The 7,886-nt window shown below is 44.1% G+C and overlaps 1 protein-coding gene across 7 annotated transcripts in view; it reads left to right on the plus strand.

Moving 5' to 3' along the window:
- The first annotated feature begins 2,999 nt into the window (after positions 1 to 2,999).
- GKAP1 (G kinase anchoring protein 1) overlaps positions 3,000 to 7,886 on the plus strand; it is a 65,214-nt gene continuing 60,327 nt past the window's right edge. For 2 of the 7 annotated variants that reach the window (XM_069105229.1, XM_069105224.1), the window contains exons 1-2: positions 3,002 to 3,195; positions 3,843 to 3,978. The gene's annotated coding sequence lies outside the window, so the exon portion shown is untranslated. Of the gene's footprint in view, positions 3,196 to 3,842; positions 3,979 to 7,886 lie in introns of all 7 variants that reach the window. The other 5 variants (XM_069105239.1, XM_069105255.1, XM_069105245.1 and 2 more) reach the window with 4 other exon arrangements.

Genomic DNA, 7,886 nt, shown 5'->3' on the forward strand with positions numbered 1-7,886 from the left:
ACCACATATATTCAATCAGTAGCTAAGGGTGTCCCATCTGTCTGCTCTCTACAGCACCACAAGCTCCCCTTATCTCTCTTCTGGACTCCTGCAATAGCATCCTAATTGATCTCTTTCATCTAGTCACTCCTCTCTCCAATCCATCCTCCACACAGTTGATAAAGGGAGTTAATCTAAATCATGTCTGACCTTATCACTCCCTACTCAATATACAGTGGCTCCCTATTACCTCTAGGTTCAAGTGTAAACTTCTCTGGTATTTAAAGCCCTTCACAACCTGTCTCCAACCTACCTCTCCTGCCTCATTCTACATTTCTCCCTTTCTCCTAGTTTGTGGTCCAGTCAAACTGGCCTTCTTGCTATTTCTCAGACACAAAACTTCATGGCCTGTATTTGTGACTTTGGAATGGCTGTGGTCCTTGCCCAGAATGTAGTCCCTCATTTTCCTCAAAATTCAGATGAAGTGCCATTTCCTCCATGAAGCCTTTTCTGATTTCCCCAAATGCTACTAGTGACCTTCCCTGTGCACATGACATATATTTTGAATATACTTTAAAATATTTGCTGTCTTCCATGATAGTATCTGAGGGGCTTGAGGGCAGGAAGTTTCATTTTTGTCTTTGTATCCCTGCTGACTAGCACATAGCACAGGCTTAATAAGTGCTTGTTGATTGATAGTACCTCTCCCCTAAAAATGGCCTTGTATTTATTATTATATATGTACATATGTGTATATGTTATGTGTATGCAGTTTCCCTCAATAAAATATAAACTCCTTGAGGACAGGGAATGTTTAATTTGTCTTATCTCCAGTGCCTAGCACAGTACCTATGATGTAGTAGGTGCTTATTAAATGTTTGTTGATAAATTTATAGATGCAGAGAAGTCAGTTAGTTTAGAGTTGGTATGAAAGCCTGATCTAGGATGATAGGAAGTGCAAAGGAGAATACTTAAGTGCAGACCTCCACTTCCATAATTTAGCACTCAAAGACTTGTAGATTGGGAGCCCTGGGGGGGGGAGGGTGAATATCTCCAGGGTCCTAAGCTACCTTCTCGGTCTTCATTCCTAAAATTATAGCTCAAAAGTCCCCATTAGTGAGCTTACCTTTAATAGTCATTTAGCTCAAAGCATTTACTAAGATGGCATAATAAGAAGGATAGCTACAAAGCATCGGCCCTCTCCATAAATGAGGTTCACTCTCCCAAGAATACAGGCACAATTTAAGGGTACACAAGTGGGCCAACGCAGCTCCTCTCTGCAACCTAGGGCCCTTCTGTGGTATCTTCCTCTTCCTCTCCCTGTTCCTCCAAAGCATCTTCGCTGGGCAGGCCACTCAGGTCCACTGGATGTGGTCTTCCCTGCAGCCTAACTCTGGACTAGTGGGGCTGGCAGAGAGCTTTTGAAAAGCCACCTAGGCACAGCCAATCTTCAGCCTACCAATGCTATTCACACTTTGTAAAAAAAAACACAGGAAAGGTTTGTTTTTTTGCAATTAGGTTAACACATTAACACATCCTCTCTATATGCTCCTAACTTTCTAAGCTCACCTCAGGAAGTAATTCCCTCCCTCCCTACAGGAGCAAAAGTTATGTATGGCAAATGGTAGACAAGATAAATGAAGAATTAAAGGTTATCCTAAGAGAATGCTGTCAACAGAAATAGGAAGTAAAAAGAAACATGATAAATTCAATTTTAGACGTGTTGAATTTGAGCTTACTGGGTCGAGGGCTAACTTGATCATGCACGATGTGAAAAATCAAACAGGCTCAGTAAAGAGTAAATTGGAGAGACTGGTTTTATACGGAATGGAAAAGAGTAAGCGTTTATACAGCTCCTACTATGCGCAAAGCCCTTTTGCTGAGCTGAGCCCTTTGTTTTTTTCAAACCTGTATCTCGGCTGACCCTTAAGATAACCAATGCTGGAATATGGGTTAAGTGACTCGCCTTGGATCACACTGCTAGCGTCTGGGGACAAATCTCGAACCCAGCGCTCTATTCACTTCGTCCCAAGAGGCTAAATCGGAAGGTTCACTACAAGGAACTTCAGGCAACCTAAGTAACATTCAACTTACGGTTCGACTCTGTGGAACTTAGTAATGCGGCTGAAATTTAAGTATGACGCTGGGGATAACTGCTAACATCTGTCCACATTTAAATCGTTACTTGTTTAATAACCCAACGCTCACTGGAGCTGTCAAAGATGCCACACTTGCTCCCAGACCCCTAGGCAGAGTTTCTAGGGGTCACAAGCCCCCGCTCTTCCGCACCCCCGGACAGGCTGTCTCACAAGTCACCAGGCAAACGCTGGCTGGCTCCCGAGTTAACACGACGCCAAGCCTAGCTCTGCTCCAAGACACCAGTACCAAACGCTCACTGGCCCTGCGTAGACTGAATCTTTTGTGCTTCGACCTCTCCGGCCCCACTTCTGCGGGACTCGCTTCCCCACCACCCCGAAGTCAGCGGCAACTCTGTCTCTGTGAGCTATTTCGACCCTGCCCGGCCCCCGTAGCTCCCCTTCTCCAGCAGGTGGTTCTGGTTTTCTCCCCCAACTCCAGCCGCTCACGTCACTTGAGAACCTCTGCCCACGCGCCACCGCCGCAACCAACCGAGAAAATAAACAAACCCCGAAACGGACCGCTGGGGCGCGCGAGGCCCCTCCCCTCTGCTCCGCCCTTCACTCCCCCCGCCCCCGCCCCCGCCCCCGGTCCATCCAGCTCGGACCCAGACTCTGCTCTGCCGGCGGTGAGCCAGGCGTTCTCTCCTTCCCAGCCACGTGAAATCTCGCTCACCTCGACCCGCACCGGGCTCCACATCTCGGCCTCCTCACGGCGCCCGGGACCCGTTATACACCACCCCTTTCACCCCTCCGCGGCCCTGCGAAAAACGCCGCGGCGCTCGCAGAGCGAGCTGGGGTGAGGGAGTACGCGTGCCGTGCAGGGCCGAGAGGTGCCCCCCGCCCCCGCCCCCCAGCCAGCCGCTGCCTCCCCTCCCCCCGACTTCGGACCGTCTCGCGCCGCCGTCGCCGCCGCCGGGCTCCGCGCGCTCTCCCGTCTCCCCCGCGCCCCCGCCCCCTTCCTCTCCCAGTTGACGGAGGAGCCAGAGACCCAACGCCCAGGGCGGCCGGCCCCGGGGAGCCGCCGCCGCCGCGTCCAGCTAGCCGAGGAAGAGGAGGAGGACAGAGTCAGGGGAACGCGGTGAGCTCGAGAAGGGACCCGGCCGAGTCTGGGCGAGATGGCGGTGAGGGACCCGCCTCCCCTCAGGCCCCGCAGCCTTGCCCTCGGCCTGGGGTGAAGGGCGCTTGGGGCAGCACCCGGGGGCGGGGGCGAGGCCCGAGCTCACCGGAGGGGCTGGGGAGACGGCCGGCCGGCCCAGGCCGCCGGGGACCGGCGACCCCCAGCTAGCGCCCGGCCCCTTTCAGCCTTACCCTCCTCTTATCCCCTGCTGGGGGCTCGGGGAGGAGGGCGATGCATTAAGGTTTCCCTGACCTGGGGTCATTGGGGGAAGCGCTAGAACCCTTGCCACGAGTGGGATTGTTGCGCCCCCCCTAGGGTTGCTGCTCAGTGAGTCCCCCTCCCGGATTGTTGCCCAATGACCTGCCCCCACCCCTTCCCGGGCTGTTGCCCGGTGAGCCCCCTTCCTCCTCGGGCTGCCGCCGTCTGCAGGGTCCCCTCCCTGGCTACACCGGCCTGAGGATGCAGAGGCTTGGGAAGCCGAGCTCTCCTGCCTGCAGGTGCCCTCCCCGCGGTGGCGCCGGGGATCTCCGAGCCAGCCTGACGGGGGGTCCCCGGGGGGACCGGGGTTTATTGGTTACTTGGTTTTTGACTCATTTCTTTTTCCTCAGGTATTGCATTCTCCTTCATGCCGGTCTTAAGTCTAGCCCAGCCAGATTCCTTCCTTGCTTTGCCTTGTGCTAATAAGATTTTGGGCACCTGTTAACACCGTAGGAGTGTAAAAGTTGGCTTTTGTTCACGAATGAGGTATAGTTTCTCTTTTTTTGATGATGTGCTGTTTTGCCTCCCACAGTTGATTGAGTTTGACTTGGATAAAGGATTTTTCCTGGACGAAGGAAGCTCTGGAAAAATTTTGCCAGGTTTTTAGACATTTTTACAAATTGGATTAAAAAAAAAAGAACAACTTTTCAGCATTTCATGCCATTTCAGGTGTTAACATTCTAATAGCAAATATCCCTCAGAGTATCCAAATAATTATTTTGAGGAAGCCTCGATATAAGAAAATTACTTGGTATATCGTATTTGGGCTATTGAAAACATTTAATCCTAAATTAATAGGAAATTTAGTTTTTCCCCGTGCATCCTCTTTCTCTTGTTAAATCCCTCAATCCTGGGCATTTTTGATGTGTAAGAAAGGTTACTAATACTGTAGTGATCCAAAAAAAACCTTTATTAAGCTTCTGTTTTCCAGGGACTGTGCTAAATCTTAAGGGTGCATTCAAAGGCAAAAAAAAGGAACCATTCTTGCCTTCAAAGAGCTTGGTTTTTTTGTGGGGGGGGGGTAGGACTTGGTGGAAATGTATACAAATACAGCACCAAGGATATTGGGGGGGATGAGAAATACTCAGAAGCTTGTCATTTGAGCATTCCTCACAAAGAGGGATTTTGAAAATTTTGATGATGGGGAAAGTGCATTCCAGTTGTGGAAAAGTTTGAGCAAATTTGTTATGGCAGGGGACTCGTGGTTGGATTTGGTCTAGCTTTATTTTGCAGCTTTTGCACACATCTAAACTTTCTCTAGCAAATATCTAGAATTAGATCTTTAAGTCTATTAATAACTCATTTTATAGCACTTCAAAATTCACAAAGACCCTTTGTCACAGCCACCTTGAAAATAAATTATTGATAAAACATTCCAAATATATTCCAAAACGTAAATAAAGAGGGATTTAGGGATTACTAATTCTGTGGCTTGCTTAGCTCTGTTACTATAGTTAAAGACAAATTATTGGCATTTAAAGATTTGCTAAGAGCAAGAATTTCCTACCATTTTGACGTTGATATTCTTCCTTTAATATAGAGTAGTCAGGTGCATTGAGTAATGTGCTCAGCAGAAATAGAGGAGTGGTACTCAGGTATATGCTGGTCTCACCTCCATATTTAAATTTCTGTTACTTTTGGTCCTCTCTAGTGTGTTGTTTGTTTAAACATTTTATTGATATCTCTAAAAGTCAGTTCTTGATTTTTTTCCTTGTGCTCTTTTTATCTGCTTACTTGATCTTTCATTTATACCAGCCTTATCTCACATTTCTCCCCTTATCGTACTCTGTATTCCAGTCTTAGGGAATTCCAGTCTTCCCTAATCCTTGCACCTAGTAACTAGTCCCAGATTTAAGCTCTCCTTACCTCTCTGCATTTAAACAAGCTGCCCCCATTCCTCAAATGCACTTCTTTTTCACCTGTACCTTTCAGGATTGTTCATTGTAAAGATTAAAGCCTTTCTGGATTCTCTCTTAAGTTGTTGATTGGGAAAGAAAAGGTATCTTGGGTTTTATTTTATTTTGTTATTAGATCTCCCCAATAGAAAATAAGTTCCTTGTTGATTTGAACTGTTATATTTTAGTCTTTTATCCTTACTGTCTATTATAGCTTGGTGTACATAATGAACACTTAATATTTGATAAATTTCAGTTGTACATGTGTTAAACTGAACCACTAACATTTTCCTGTGCTTGCCATTTTCAGATCTTGTCCCAAGGTCCATTTTCTCATAAGGTTAATATGATCTTGTTATGCTTCATTCTTTTGCTTTCACTAGAGGAAGATTAGAATCTTTATTGTAGCTTGATTTCTTTGATAGACCTTGTTCTGTTCTGTTGTTTGATTCACTATCCCATAAGTCACAGAACAGTGCTTAGCTTGTAAATAAAATTAATATCCCTCCAAACTGATGAACTGTATCGATTAATAAATATATCTTCTAGGCAGCAGCACACTGGTATCTTCAAAGGATGCTGAACAAAAAGCCACCTGCTCCATACTTCCTTATCCACTTCATGTGCCCCCCTACTCCCAACTTTAAAGAGGCTTTCTGCCATAAAGAGACGTAGAGGAGGTGACCATTTATCCCATTGGACTGTGCAGATGTTCTCTTTCCTGCATAAATTGGCATTCATCTTGTTGTCAGTGGCCAATGCTTGCCACCTCCTTTATGGTTCTAATTTCTAGTGGCTAATTAAGCCATCTGCCACTTTTACTTAATTTCTTTTCCTTTGGGTATTCTGTTACTTTTATACTCAGGAAAAGCCAGGCCTTTTTTAAACCTTGCCAACTAATTAGAACATACCTTTCTCTTCTATACAAAGTTCCCTGAACTTTTCATAGAGTAATAGATGTAATCTTGCCTCTTTTCAGCAGAATTTGTCGTTGTTTGTTCAATGGCTACTTTTTTGCCTGCCAAATAATTTTGGGGAAGCATCTATGTTTGGAGACGTTCCAGAAGCCTAACATCTTCTGGGAACCTAGATGGATAACCCATACCTGAAGTTTTATGTTAGATACTTTAAAAATGTTTAGTTATAGAGTTAGTTATGCCTGCTACTTAAGGAAAAGTTGTTTTTATGTGATTTCTGCTATGATTTTATTTCTCATTTGCCTAACAAATTCATTCATGTCCTGACTTTCTTTCCTTGTAGGGCCTCAAGGAGTCATTTCATTAAAAAAAATTTTTTTAAATTTCATTAAATTATTTCCAGCAGTGACTCGGGGGAAATACTTTGGACCAAACAACTCTAAAATTGGTTGTGAAATTTGCAGTCCATTTTAAATTATGAAAAATTTTAGAATTATTCAAATTTAGCACATTGACTACAATCAAAATGTCTTCAGTTTATATTTCTTGAAGTACCTATAGCACTTAGAGAATTTTATCAGTTTTTAAAGAAGGCATCTGACTTGTTAAACTTGGAGCAGAATGAATATATATGAGGTATATTTTAGTTGGGAAGCAAGGTTAAATATTTTTCCACATTGCAAATTTTTTCCCCCTTCAGATTATCAACCAGAAAACATGCTTCTAGGAAAACTTCAAACTTGAAAATAAAATACATGGGTGTGATACCACCCCCAAACTACCAACTTGTTGAATTTCATTTTTCAGTGATAAGATTAAATGGTAATTGCCAACAGTAATACTCACTTTAGAACAGTGATGTCAAACTCAAATAGAAATAGGGGTCACTAAACCATACATAAAGATCACTGCCAGGGGCAGCTAGGTGGCACATGTATAGAACACCAGCCCTGGAGTCAGGAAGACCTGAGTTCAAATCCAGTCTCAGATACTTAACACAAAAAAAACTAGCCCTGTGACCTTGGGCAAGTCACTTAACCCCAATTGCCCTACCTTCCCCCCTCCAAAAAGCAAAAAAAAAAAAAAAAAGATCACTGCCACATATTGATTTTAATGAGCATTATCTATGTTCTATATTCTATGTTCTATGTTTTTTTTTTTTTATTTTATTAACTATTTCCCAATTACCTTTTAAGCTGGTTCAGGCTTTACTGAGGCATGTAGCTGGCAACAAACATCACTTACTTAGACTGTAATTATTAATATTTATGTATTTAAATGATTCATTATTTTGCCAGTGTTGGCATTCTTTTCATTGATGCATATTGCTACAATTCTGTACTTTTATAGACTGATTGTGAATTGATGCAGCCAAAAAATTTTATCACCTGATGGCCAACATTCTGGCAACAAAACTATTTGAACGTAGGTTGATCCCTGGACAAAAGGCACATAGTATTCTAGTACCTTTCCAGCTTGGTATAGGATTTATCAAAATGTGCATTCTAATGGTATAACCTTTTAAGAAACTATTTTCACATCATTAGAACTTTAATAGAGAATATGTATGTATACACATACA

This window comes from Petaurus breviceps, unplaced genomic scaffold (genome assembly GCF_028583685.1).
Source record: "Petaurus breviceps papuanus isolate PSGF00001 unplaced genomic scaffold, PetGlider_PUasm1.0 138, whole genome shotgun sequence".
NCBI classification, from domain to species: domain Eukaryota; kingdom Metazoa; phylum Chordata; class Mammalia; order Diprotodontia; family Petauridae; genus Petaurus; species Petaurus breviceps.